The sequence below is a fragment of the Zea mays genome, chromosome 10 (assembly GCF_902167145.1).
Source record: "Zea mays cultivar B73 chromosome 10, Zm-B73-REFERENCE-NAM-5.0, whole genome shotgun sequence".
NCBI lineage: Eukaryota > Viridiplantae > Streptophyta > Magnoliopsida > Poales > Poaceae > Zea > Zea mays.
In genome coordinates this window covers 148,432,859-148,447,571 of record NC_050105.1, presented here as the reverse complement: position 1 = coordinate 148,447,571, position 14,713 = coordinate 148,432,859, and the positions used below count along the sequence as shown (strand labels likewise).

The 14,713-nt window shown below is 46.3% G+C and overlaps 1 long non-coding RNA gene across 1 annotated transcript; it reads left to right on the top strand.

Annotated features, from left to right (window-relative positions):
- Nucleotides 1-8,606: 8,606 nt before the first annotated feature.
- LOC109943010 (uncharacterized) lies at nucleotides 8,607-11,516 on the top strand. Its single transcript, XR_002265604.2, has 2 exons — nucleotides 8,607-9,272; nucleotides 11,224-11,516. It is a non-coding gene; the product is annotated as an uncharacterized lncRNA (long non-coding RNA).
- The last annotated feature ends 3,197 nt before the right edge of the window (nucleotides 11,517-14,713 follow it).

The window sequence follows — 14,713 nt, the reverse complement described above, 5'->3', positions numbered from 1 at the left end:
TTCCTCTCCTAGTGGGGACACTAACTTGATTGTCCTTTTATCACAACTGATAACTGCCTGATACTTATCTAACCAATTCATCCCTAGGATGACATCTATTCCCTGAGTACCCATTACTATAAGGTTGGCGGGAAACGCTATCCCCCTTATTTCCACACTTACATTTAAACAAATGCTATCAGCTCGAATTCTACCACCAGCTGAATCAATTTGAATAGGGGTTGACATGGTAGTAGTTGGGAGATTATGTGCTTCTACCCATGATGCAGTAATGAAAGAATGTGTTGCTCCAGTATCAAATAACACTTCTGCAATATGGGAATCGACTGGGAACATACCTACTGTCATGCCGGGGGTCTCCTGAACTGCTTCAGCCTCCAAGTGATTCAATCTTCCATGATTATAGCGCTGTTGAGGGCGGTTGCCTGCTCCAGGCTGAGACACATTCTGCTTTGCTGGGGCATTGGGGCCTGACTGCTGCTGGGCTGCCTTCTTCGGACATTGCATCACCCAATGGCCTTGCTCTCCACAGTGGAAACATGCCCTGTTTCCAACTTGAGCTGGTGCTGCCTGACTGTTCTGCTGATTTGCTGGGGCAGGAAGACGAGGTGCTTGCTGATTCTGCTTCTGAAACTGACCTCCTGACTGATTGCTCTGACGATTCTGGTACTGATTCTGAGGGTACTGCCTTTGAAACTGCTGATACTGCTGACGCTGCTGATGTTGCTGAGGTGGACGCTGGTTCTGCCTGAACTGCTGAGGTTGATTGCCTGAGAAACGGGGACGGCTGCTGCTTCCAGGCTGGGGTCCACTGATCTTGCGCTTACGATCTTCCATCTCCTTGCGCTTCCTTTCTGTCATGATTGCTCTGTCAATCAGGTGCTGAAATGTCGGGAAGGTGTGATTCATCAGCTGATACTGCAGAGGGTCAACCAAGCCTCTCAGGAAACGGTACTGTCGCTTGGCGTCGGTGTTGACATCTTCAGGAGCATAGCGAGACAATTGCAGAAACCTGTCCCGATACTCACTGACAGACGATGACCCTTGCTTAAGGGCCAGGAACTCCTCCTTCTTCACTGTCATCAGACCTGCAGGGACATGGTACTGACGAAAGCTACTTCTGAATTCTTCCCAGGTGATGGCGTCGGGGTTGGCATGGGTGGCGAGGTAAGACTCCCACCATGACTGGGCTGCTCCTCTCAACAGACGGGGACCATACAGAACTTTCTCCCTGTCATCGCACTGAGCGGTATGCAACTCCCGCTCCACAGTGCGCAGCCAATCTTCAGCATCCATGGGGTCAGAAGAGTGAGCGAACGTTGGTGGATGACCTCTCATGAATTCAGCACGCTTATCTCTAGGCATCTGAGGCATCTGAGGCTGGGGTGGTGCTTGCTGCTGTTGCTGCTGCTGCTGCTGCTGAATGGCGGCCAAAGTCTGACCGATGGCTTGAACTGCCTGAGTCTGCATCAGAAACATCTGCTCAATCGACATCAGGGGCGGGGGCGGCAGGTGCTGCTGCTGAGGCACCTCATCCTGCGGAGCGGCTCGCTCCTGCTGAGCACGCCTTCCTCCTCTACGCCTGTTCTCTGACATCTGCAGAACGCAACCACACATCAGAACTGATCTGGCAAAGCTTGCAGCATAAGAAAAGAGTATAGAATTCTCCAACAGCACTGAACAGATGAGCATCTTCACTGATCTCCAACACAGACCACACAGCTTCTCAGATAAAGAGGAAAGGAGAATAATGGGTTTCCCAACTATATAACTAACTTTATTGACATAGTATGTAAACCAAAATGCAGGGGATACCCACACTCTGGTAACAGTCATTACAAAGATCCAAACCAAACATAGTTCATCATGACAAACATAAATGCACAGGATATAGCAAACTACCCTGTCTAACTAAGACTAACTAAGACCGAGATTAACGCTAAGACTGAAGCTTCTATGTATATATTTCGTATTAATTACAAGATCCAACTCTAACGATCTATGGTTCTAGGTTTATCTTGGTCTTGCAGGCGGGATTGCCATAAGACTGGTGTCCACGCTGAGGTGAGCGGTACGGGTGCTGAGTCCCAACGGGAGCGGGGGAACCACCGTCCAGAAAACGACGTTCCGCGCGCTCAGCCCGCAGCAGGGCGACCTCAGCACGAGCCCTACTCAGCTCGTCTAGTGCATGGTCCAGCTCCGTGTTTAGCACGGCGGCTAGGTTGACTGTGCTGCTCAACCTAGGATTGCCCTCACCGACAGGTGAGACAATCACGCCTCCTGTGCTGCCAGATGAACGGCGAGGGTAATACTTCAGGTCAAGACCGTCAGCTGCCCCACCGAAAACCGAGCAGTAGTGCGAAAGCGCACGCCGTGCAGCATCTTGCATGGCTGCCTCAGCTGAGTCCCGCTCAGAGATAGAATAGTGCTCTGAACAGGCCTCTGCACCCTGGAGACTGTCCTCCGGGCAGCGCACCAAGCAAGTCGCCTCCCAGCGGTCCGGGTAGACCCCGCGACTATGCTGGTAGACCACACAGCGATACTCGACGGACCAAGTATGCCGGTCAAATGCCCGACGTAGCAGGGTGTCGAGCGCATCATGGAAGTGACACCCGCGAGCAGCGTCGCGAGTGATGGGTCGAGCAACCCATCCTTCCGGCTCAGGGTTAGCAGAGAAGTCGGTGTCGGGGCTCGAGCTGTCGTCGCCATCTCCGTCGTCTGGGTCTCCTCCAGCAGCTACTCCAGAAGCTGGGGCGCCCAGTGGTGGTGCAGGGGGCGGCTCCAGAGAAAGCACAGGGGAGCAGCTCCTCACAGACTCTATCTCCTGGTGGAGCGAGAGGGAAGAGCTCCGCTGCTCCTGTCGTCGACGCTCCTGCTCCTCACGCAGGCGATGGTGTAGTCTCTCCAAGTGGCTGGACTGTCCGGCCACGGGACGGCGAAGCGGACGCTCAGCAAGGCGGGAAGGTAAGAAGGGGATGACTGACTTTCGTGCAGTGTGTCTAAGTCGAGCCATCTACAAAAGACATCGCAAGCAAAAGGGTAAGAACAGAATTAATATGACCAGCAAGTAATGAATCATAAATAGATGAAGGATTAGAATAAAACATGGTTTTCAGCAAGGTATAATATATAGTAGAACATAGGTTTGGTCGGTAGGACCAACTTTTGAAGGGATATCAAAGTCAAGGAAGAGACAGAGGTCTATAATCCTTAGAACGGCCATTCTACTCTAGGTTAGCGGTCCTACAGTCAGCACGGCTTTGATACCACTTATGTCACACCCGGTTTTAGAAGGCAAACCGAATGCGAACCATGTACGTGCCAGGATCAGTTATTCACGTACACAGCAGTTACATAATATGGACATCATCACACAGTGCTCAAAATAGTATTAATAAGGGAAATAGTCGATTACATCATACGTCTGAGACGTCCATATAAGTCTTACAATAAATCAAAGTGCGGAAAAGAAACGTAGATAACGCGGCCTTCACAGGCAGCCGACTGGGGGTTGCCGCTAACCCACACCTAGAACTCGTCGTAATCTTGGAACTCCTGGAAGTCTCCTTCCACAGCTTCATCTTCGCCTGAGCAGTGGTTGCAATGCTGACAACCTGGGGGGGGTTTGGTGTGTAGAGCAAGGGTGAGTACACATCAACATACTCAGCAAGTATCCTGTTTGGCTGTAGTGGACTAGCTTTATGTGGGGATAAGTCAAGCGGTTGCTTTTAGTTGGTCAGATTATTATTTACTAGTAGAAAGCCAAGTTTTAGCATTAACCCAAGTTATTAACCCGATGTACCCTTTCCAAACGGAAAGAATACCACTTACCAGCATCATAGTCATAACCAGAATCAACAGTCTCATAACCACCTGTACCACAATGTCTCTGATCAAGTATCACTAATCTCTGGAGCTCCCTTGGCCGCTCATAACCGCGAGCACGGCTGATATATCAGTTTCATAACACTCTGCAGAGGTTGTGCACTTTACCCACAAGCCGTGATTCCCTCTCTGGCCCGGGCTTGCAAGACCCTTATTCACTCCCGAGGTGAATGGCCAGGGATTCACTACGAAGCCTTTACAAAGATTCCCCGGGGCTGTAGCCACCCGTTAGGTTTCCTAAATGCACCGCACTCCTCCCCAAGGGGCGAACCCAAACTTGGCAGAGCGAGCCGCATACACCGAGCCCCATTGACGGCACGACGGCTAAGTGAACTACACCCCGGATCCTCTAATTATTCAGCTAAGGGCACCCCATTCCACCCTTATGGTTGCACTGTTTTCCCGGGCGGTCATCCATAGAACAGGTCCTTACGGAGAGGCACTCGAGAAACCGCTCGAGCCCCCTTGAAAACCACAAGTATAATCATAAAGAAGAACGGGAAAACAGCGTATCATAGATAATCACATCATGTTCATTGATTAGAGTTGAGCAATAGCATCAGACTAAGTAGTAATAATCCGACCCAAATAGGTAAACAAGGACATGGATAACAAAAGCTAGTCAATCCTTAGGTATAAAGGTGTAAAGCGGGAGGTGAATTAAAGAATGAATAGGACAGAGATAGGTCAAAGGACACTTGCCTCCACCAAACGACTGCTGCTCAGGGGCTTCTCCTGCGAATTCCTCGGGCTCTTCGACCGGATCGTTCTCTATGCGAGCGCAAACATACATACATACATCCACATATTTAATACAAAAGAACAGTACACCATACAAGATAACAAATAAAGCGAATATGCATCAAGTATGACATTCGATAATGCATTTGTTGTGGTCAGAAAGAAACGGGAAAGGTCTCGCAGGGGGTTAAATCTTATGCACTAATGACACAATTGGTTTTTAACAAAAGAATTCTGTTACATATACACTAATGGAAACCTAATCACTTTTAGTTGATCAACATTGCACAGGGTAAACAATTAACTACGTGCATCAATAGCATAACGGAATTTCAAATTAAACTTCCTATTTTCCCATAGCATGAACAGCGATTAGCCTACTTAAAATACAGTAATTATGATCACAGAAAGTAAATAAAATAAAATAAAAAAAATAAAAAAAAAACAGAGGGGGGGGGGGCGGTTGAACCGGCCCTAGGGCGGTTGAACCGGCCGGGCAGGGGGCGGCGCAGGGGGCGGCCGAGCGGCCGAACCGGGCGGGCAGGGGCGGGGCGGCCGAGCCGCTGGGCGCGCAGGGGCGCGGGGCAGGGCGCGGGGGCGGCCGAACGGCCGAGCCGGCCAAGCCGGGGGCGCGCGCGGGGGGGGGGGGGGGGTGGGGTGGGCGGCCGAACCGGCCATGGGGCCGAGCGGCGAGGGGTGGGGCGGGCGGCCGAACCGGCCATGGGGCCGAGCGGCGAGGGGAAGGGGAGGGAGGAGAGGGGGAGGGAGGAGAGGGAGGAGGGGGGGGGCTCACCGGTGACGGGGACGGGGCGGCCGAGCGGGGCGGCCGATCGGCGACGGGGAGGGGCGGCGGCCTAGGGGCGGCGGCTAGGGCAGGGGGCGGGCAGGGGGTGGGGGCGGCGGCCTAGGGAGAGGGAGAGAAAATGAGAGAGAGGGAGAGGGATTGGGGGGTTTTGGGGAAAATAAAGGGAGGGGGGGGCGGCATGGGCTTTTTGGGCCCAAAGGGGGCGCCAGGGGCGGCTGGGCCGGCCGGGGTCGGCCCACGGCGCGGGAGAGAGAGAAAAAGAAAGAGGAGAGAGAAAGAGAGATAGAAAGAAAGAAAAGATCTTCTCCACATTTTCGAAATCCGATCTTTCTACATGCATGCATTTGCACTTTCAAAGCAATCAAAAGAAATGCAAGGTTCGGCATGGTGCATCAAACAACATAAAGTATTTAGGGTTTTTCTTACACGGGAATTCCAAACCGAATCCCGCTAGAACTTTGGAAAAGGTCAAGGTTTAGCGAGGGGAAAAAGAAAAAGAAAAGGTAACGCCCGAATTTTGGCGAGTAAAGAAAAGAAAAAATTCAACTGCAAAAATTCGGGGCGTTACACCGACCTAGACTCCTCTAATCGACGTAGAGTCGAGGAGAGGCGGAGAATTTGGGGATCGAGAGGCTAAACTGGGGCTAAACTAGAACTAGACTAGAACTACTCCTAATGCATAAGGTAAAAAACGAGTAATAGACTGGATTTGATCGACTGTTGGGGGTTCAATCGGCCGTAGCCCTTCATCTATATAAAGGGGAGGTCTGGATCCGTTTCCAACTGTTTCCCGAGTTAATCCCGCGGTTTTAGGTAACAAATCCCGCGAGAAACTAGGAACCGTAACTGACTCTGAGCGCGCGCGGACCGTCCGCGCCACCACCGCGGACAGTCCGGACCGCGGACCGTCCGGCCTCAGGGCCGGACCGTCCGCCAGGCTCATTTTAGCCTTCAACATATGCCCCCTCTGCCTTTTGGTGCAGTTTGACGAACCAAAAGCATATGAACTAAACCTGATGTAAGTCATCGGCTTTTTAAAATAGAGATCATTCAATAAAGCACCAATGTATAAAAGCCATTTTGGATTGTATCTTTCTCGGCCATGACCATTTGATCAATGGATCAAAATGAATAGAATGGAGGTGCCCCCCAGCCTGGATAGACAAAGGGACTATACATGCACCATGGATTCATCGTCATGCTATTCCACATTTGGGTAGGACAATATACCGACGATGAATAAACGGGTAGAAAGTACCCTGGTCTCATAGGATGAACAGACGATGCTTGTCGCGTCGCCTTTTGCGCCGTTTTGTTCGGCCGTTTCGTTTTAGTAGGTGATCGGGGTTTCTTTGTTGACCGATCACGTGGAACGGTCTTTTTGCTAGCATTTTTGGAGAGCAATTGATCAAAAGTAGGGTCGGCTTTGATCAGCCGACTATATGTGCTTCGACCTTACGTCTTTTTCCTTGCTTCGTGTAGAGGTTGACGCCTTTGGTCATAGGTGGACTGTCCGGCTGAGTTAGCCGGACCGTTTGTCTGAGCACCGGATTGTCCGCACGTAAGTGCCGGACCATCTACGATGCTCGGGCTAGGCTGATGTGTTTGGTTCATTAACTGTGCCTGCCCCCCGGCGTCCTCGGACTTTTTAGCCTTCTCGTCCGAAGCCTTTCGAGCAATCTCCTTTTGTGATATATCTGTCATGCGAGGATCGCCAATGACGATGCCCTTGCCTTTGCCTTTATCGGCCATTTCGGGCCGAACCAAGACCTTTTTGCATGTGAGTTCTATTGTATTAACAGGAAAGGGTTGTGTGTCTACTTGCATCTCCTGAAAAGCCAATCGACCCTCATTTATGGCCGATTGTATCTGTCGACGAAAAACATTACAATCATTGGTGGCATGAGAAAAGGAATTATGCCACTTACAATAAGCACGCCTCTTTAATTCATCAGGAGGAGGAATAGTGTAACACCCCAGGTGTTTATCGTCTGCTCGACCATGAGTGCGGACTTTAATACGTGATAGCGGTGAATAAAATGGTCACTGAATTCTAGTCATCTTTGTCTATCACGATTTTAATATCGTATTTGTCTCTATCTATCTAAATCGTTTAAAGAAAATTTAGAGAAATTTGGACTTTAAAAAAATCTTTCAAGACGTTAAGTCTATGCTGTTCAGATCGATCGAGTACGTGAATATGATTTCAGAAAGAGTTTCATTTTATAAATTCGACCACGCTCCATATCCAAGAAAAACAAGGCACAGAGTTATAAATTGAGCTGCTCTCTAGCTAAATGTTCGGTTAGCGACGAAATTCGTTTAGGTTCAACTAAATCGAATGTCTATTAAAATATCGAATCCAATATCGTTTAATTTGATCCGTCGACATCGGGCTAAAACCCAGCCTTGTAATTTTGCCCCAAATAAATTTATTAGAATTCAACGACTAAAATGTTCGGTGCAAAATAATCTGTACCGCCCGTTGTCCAAGAGAAACCATGCGCGAGGTCGATAATCAAGTATTTGGGTTGATAGCAGATGAGATTTATCTGGTTTCAGTTAAATCAAACGCAGAGAGTATGGATTTAAACAAGAATTATCGGTGAGAATAATGACCTCTATGTCCTAATCATTTTCACCTATCCAAATTTTCAACATCGCATCTGTCTTTATTTTTTCTCTGAACTGTCCAAAATATATTGCGGAGTTCGGTGTTAAACCGCTATCAGCAAGGTCGAGCCTAGTGCCGGTTTAAAATTAATCAATTAAGGTTAATTGAAAAGATCACCTAAGTATTTCGCTCTTATTCGAGCGGTCTCTACGAATTCGGTAGACACTAATAAGGGCAGACTGTTTAAATAAAATGAAACCAGAACAACAGTTAGCCAAATCAGTTTCCTATTCCAGAATCCGAGAAAATAATATCATATCCTAACAATATTTTGGTCCTATCTGTTTGCATTTTGCTCAGATCCAAATCCCTAAACACGGATATGTATGTATTCTTTTGTAACAAAAAAAAGAAAATACTTTTATCCTCATCTCAACCACCGTTGAAGGCAATGGATATTTTTTTTCTATATCGTACGTGGACACCAGCGCTAGCCTTTGTTCTTATCTCCTATCCACGCGCTGGGCTCTCAAAGTTACGAGTCTTCTGCACGTCTCTGCTACTCTACATTTCTCTGCGCTGGCCATCCGAGCGTCTGCCTCAACGCCGCTGTTCGACTCTCAGCCTAGCTCGCCAGCAGCCCTTTGCCCTTCCCCCTCACCTCCCCACACTAGCAGCAAGGATGTCGCCTGTTCCCTGGTGGCCGAACCTGGCCCCTGCGCCCAGCCCATCTCCTTGGACGCCGCCAACCCTGGTGCTTGCCCGGGAACTGCCCTTTCCTGTCCATGGTACCCAAGCTCTGCTCGACACCCCTTCCAGCGCGCGTCCTTGCTCCCTTTGTCGCTGCTCCCCACCGTGCCGAGTGTCCAGCTCGTCGGCCGAACTCCCTCAACGCCAGCCTCCATGGCAGCCAGCGCTCCACTTCTCCCTGCAGGCGCCCCCTCACTGGATCTCCTCCATTTGTGACCAGCGCCGCTCCCTGGTCCGACTCCAATCTCAGCGCGACACCTCCACCTCGGGGAATAGTGGCAGTCCCAACGTCTCTATGTCCCGTGGCTGCTCGTCGAGCTCAACCCAAGCCGAGGTCTTGTACGCAGCAGCAAGCCTCGGATCCCTCCGCGTCGCATGCGTCGACTCTATTTGCAACCCTGTGCTGTCGATCTGTGCAGTCCCGACGTCTTCGCATCTCGCTTCGCCGGATCTGTCAGCCTCGTTGCTCCTCGTCCGGTGAGCCCCCGCCATTTTTGTCGTGGCTTCCATTCCTTGTGCTCGATTAAATGTGTGAACTGGTGAATATTGTAGTTCTTGTGGATGTCGAGTTGAATTAATAGCTATGGTTATGTGTGTTTTTGTGTGTGAGGTTAGAAGAGATAAATCTCTGGTTGTCATGTGGAGAAGGCTTTAGTGTGGAGCTCACCGTGTGTTTGACATAATGCCTTAACTAGGACTGAGTCAGGTTTGTGTTGACAAGCTGATTTCAGCTAAATCTGAGAACCCCAATGATGAAGTCGATGATTGGCTCTAAAAATCATTATACTCTTAAGTTTAGTACTTATAGCGCTTGGCCGATAAGGTCTATTAGAGGTTGAGCGAATTCCTACTGTATGGTGACATGAATGCTTTATTGTATTATGTGGTTTTAGTTCTACATTAAGATAAGGTCTTAGAATATTTGAAGTACCTAGCACATGAGAATTGTAGAAGTTAATTAGGAGTTAACTTAAAATTCTTGCTGTTGAGACTGCATGACCAATTTTAGTTATGCAGCTAGTTTAGTAAAGTAAATCATGTTTTCAGTGAATATGTGGTATATGAAAGTTGTAGATAAATTCTTTATCTTACTTGTGTAAAAATTTCATGACCATAGGTTTAGTAGTTTAGGAGTTATGATTTTTCCAAGTCCAGTTTCAGAATCTGGACAGATTCTGTACAGATTTCAAAAATGACCTTGTTTGCCCAAGTTAAATTGAGAATCAGCTCTTAGTAATTATAGGAGAATTGTAGTACTTCGATTAAGCTTTCCAACAAATTTTGGATCACCCTTTTTGGTGATCTATAAATTAAGTTACGAATGTTTGAGTTAGGTTCTCTGAATCTGTCCAAATCTGGACAGCAATGTGTGTTTGAATTAACTGACTTTGATACACATTGAATCACCTTGAGATGATTATAAATGAATTGTAGACAATTCTATTAACTTTATAAAAAGTCTAGGATCACCTGATTTGGATGCCTGAAACTCCAGGTATGAATTTTTGAAGTAAGTAGTCGAATTCTGTCCAAATCTGGACAGAATTTACGTTTAGTATTGTTTGACCATTCTAAGTGTCAAGTCTCATTGTGATGATAATACAAAAGTTGTAGAGGACTTCTTAAGCTTTCTAGAAAGTCTTAGTTCACGATTTTTGGATGAATATTTTGTGAGTTATGAGCAAAACCGTTGACTGCTGAATGCTGTCCAGAAAATCTGCAATGGGGTATTTGGTTTGATTCCTGTTTGGCTAAGTAGGAGTAATCAGTTTTTGATTCTTGAGTGATGAAGACTTGTGACATTTGAAATGTTTATCCAAATGTCTTTTTGCACATGGTTGAGTTTTTCTTTCTTAATGTGTGCTTTAAACCTATTAGTTTGGGAATTAATACTTTGATGAATTTATTGGAACTAGTAGCTAATTAGACCTTGTGTGGTTATAATGAACTCAATAATGCGAAGAAGGTTTAGTAGACATACATATCTAGATTTATGAATTAATTTGGTCGCCTTATAGTTATAAGCATGATGTTAATGCCAGATGATTGAGGAGTAAAGTTTAGAATTGAAGTGCTTGTTATGCATAGAAGTATTTTAGATCTATAGGTTGAGATAAGTTTTGCTCCATAGGATTTTATGCTAGTTAATAGTGGGTTATTCATTAGTGCTAAGAATGATGTTAATCCTTTGATAGTGTACTCTAATCCATAAAGTTAAGGTTCATGTATAGCCTTTTGTTGATTGATGCTTGAGTTAGATCTATGTAAATGTAAAAAAAATGTACTTGTGATACTTAGTAATATCTTGACATCTAGTGTGCTCCTAGGTGTTGTGATGACTTGTTTTAAATATTTATCCTCTTTAACATAGATTATCTATCTTATGCTCTTCGTGCTCATGCTCATGTGCATCATACATAGCATTTAGGTACGTTAATTGATCACGTGCTATGGAAGACGAGTGGAAGTGATCTCCAAGTGATGCTGATGGACGAAGCTAAAATGGATGAATCAACCAAGTGCCAGGATGGAAGATGCTCACCAAGTGGTCGTCAATTAACAACACTAACATAGTGTTATCCCAGGCAAGCCCCGGTGCATTTGCCACCTCCTTGTTGTTTTAAAACTTTTATCACTTATATGCTGCATTAGGTGATAGGAGTTGAGTGATGAAAGAATTGATGCATTGCCATTCCTTGGAATTCGATTACTATTCCTTGATACCTGTTTTATAAAGAGAACTAATGAGGCTTAGCCCTGCTTAGAAACTAAAAGTTGTTTCTTTTAAAAAGAATGTTGTGCAACACTGGATATGGGTTTTATGAAAAAGGAACTTGTAATAATGAAGGCATCACTCGCGATGATGAATTCATTATTCGAGTATTGTACCTCTGTCAGGTACATGGTTTGGGTGTTAAATAATAAGATGAGACCAGACGTTGAGCAGGAAAGGTCGCCCGTCTGTGTCGATTAAGGACCGTTCCGATTGTTGGCCTGCTGATCTAGGACCCTTTAACTGGCCACATGCCTCATCATGGGTAAGCTTAGCCTCGGTCGGACCAATACCAGAAAGGCCGGCCCGCAATGGGAGTGGAGAGATGGCGAGAGTATCGTGTATCCACCTGGCAAGAGGCTGGATGGTGGGGTACTGAGCTCTCGGTTGGCGGGGACCCGTTCTGGTCTTGAGAAACCCGGTGGCGAGTTGACATATGTAAGGGTTAAGTGCTACATATGTCGTGTGGTTGGAGATCCCCAGCTGGGTATTAATCGATTCGGATCGCCGAACTTCTCGGATATGAAGACTGGATCTTCGACCCTCATCGTAGATAACAAGTGAAACTAAAGCTGCTAAAATGAAGCTAGTGTAGGACAAGTGAATGCTCTAGATTAGGCAAATCTAGATTCATGAAAAGTACTTAATCTGTGAAGTAAAACTTTGGCATAAGGATCCACTAATAGTAAGCTTTTCTGCAAAAACAAGTCTTTGAAATTTGATGAGCTTTACCTTGAATCCTTTTAAAACCAGCATACCCTTGAGAGTCTTTTCTTTAGTCGGGTAAGTCTTGCTGAGTAATTGCGTACTCAGGGTTTTATTCCATGTTGTTTTTCAGGTTATAATTTTGTTCTGTTGTGGATGGTGCTAAGTGCCGGTGGGCTCGGCCTTCTTATATAAGTATATCCCATCTTTAGCTTCCTTATTGAGGATTGTCACTTAAGCTAGCATGTATTTTAAAACTTATAAATGTTTTATACATTCAAATTGTAATCTTTTTGAATCAATTTCTTTTGTAATCAACTCCGATGATATATATTGTAATCTTGTTATAACTTGTAAATGTTGTAACTTGTAATCATTTTGTAATAAAGAATTTATTTCCGCTGCAAGTGTTTGTATGTGAGTTGTGTTTACTTAATCCTGCGATCTTGGCGGTAAGTCGTTTATCCGAGGTCCTCGGGGCACTCGGACAGATCCTGTTAAGTTGTTTGGTGCACATGCATACCTGTCTGAGGTCTTTGAGACAAGGACAGGTGCATGTGGGCCCGATAACTTGGGAGGTTCTGCGACAAATAGTATGAGTTAATTTAATGTTGCCGTTTTTCAGTAACTCGTCAAATATTTTATCGCATTTGACAACATTAAAAGTAAACTTAACTTCTTCTTGTCGATTCTTTCGAATCGACTGTAAAGCATAACACACTGAAGGTTTAGCCTGTCCTGGCCAAACCAATTCGGCGGTGTAAACATCATTATCGTATCCCACTAGATGCATCTTATGACTAGCCGATTTTGATGTTTCCTTACTTCGGCTTTCACAGGTCATAGCCCGCTGGTGCAAGTGCACTAGCGAAAAGAATTGAGTGCCATCTAATTTTTCTTTTAAGTAGGGTCGCAACCCATTGAAAGCCAGCCTTGTTAGTTGTTTTTTTGCGACATGGATCTGAAAGCATCGGTTTCTAGTGTCCCGGAATCTCCGGATATAGTCATTAATCGATTCTTCAGGCCCCTGTCGGACTGAAGCTAAGTCAGCCAATTCTAACTCACGTTCTCCTGAGAAGAAGTGTTCATGAAATTTCTGCTCTAATTCTTCCCAAGAGTTAATAGAGTTTGGTGGCAAAGCTGCGTACCATGCAAATGCAGTATCAGTAAGGGACAACGAGAATAAACGAACGCGGTAGGCTTCCTGTCACACCCGGATTTTAGGGGTCCAAAACCCGGGGTTAACATAAACACCAGGTATGCTGGGACCAAGTCTCACACATATGATGTATAGTGGCACAGGATCGAATGTCACAACATTATATATCACAGGAGTTCTATACAAAATAAATAATTACATTATAAGGAGACAACGGTCCAGCAACCCAAAGTTGACTGGGAGACGACGACCTAGACCACTCACGAACTCATCGCTGCATCTTCCATGAGCATCATCCTGCAGTACCTGGTCTTGACCTGTGGTGTATGTGAGACAGCAAGAGTGAGCTCACATACGTTCATCGCTCAACAAGTTGTGGGGAATAATGTGCATGAACTCGCCAAAGGTGGGAGCTCACGTGAAGTGTAAGGCTTACCAAAGGAGATGGTTAGAGCTGAGCATTGCTTTTAAAGTTGGTCAAAATTTTATTAGCAATTACTAAGTATAAGTAAATACCAACCCAATTAAATAGTAGAACAAAAGTAACAAACTCACCTGCGATGCAATGCATATGACAAATTGAGTTTAAGTTCCATAATTTAATCATGTGAGTGTCCGAGCCGCTCATGACCGTGAGCACGGCTAGTATACCAGTTTTACACTCTGCAGAGGTTGCGCATCTTTACCCACAAGTCATGTTACCCATCTGCCAAGGGATCGCGACTTCCCATACACCTCTACCGAGGAGGCGAGGCAGGGTAACACTACGAGGCCTTTACAAAGTTCCACTAGCTTCAGAAAACCCGCTACAGTTTATAGGAAGCTCCAATGCAGGAATCCCTTGCAGGACCGCCATCACAGCAAAATCCTCCCGAGGGCCTCCCCAGGAATCCCTTGCAGGACCGCCATCACAGCAAAATCCTCCCGAGGGCCTTCCCAGGAATCCCTTGCAGGACCGCCATCACAGCAAAATCCTCCCGAGGGCCTCCCTACACTGACCACTCCCCTACTGCCCTTGCCCCTTTCGGGTAAGGTAGTCTTCCACTAGCTTTCCTAATTAATCGGCCAAGGGCGTCCCATTAAACCCTTGTGGTAGCACTGTTTTCCCGGGTGGTTCTCCATGTTCCAATTAACATAATGATCTTATCATGAACAGTGATAATAAACAGATAATAAAAGTGTGATCATGAATAATGTATCTTCATACCCAAAACCACATAAAGCACTAGCAAGTACTACCCAAAAAGTTCAGTGGTAAACAAGGTATAAAGATAGACAAAC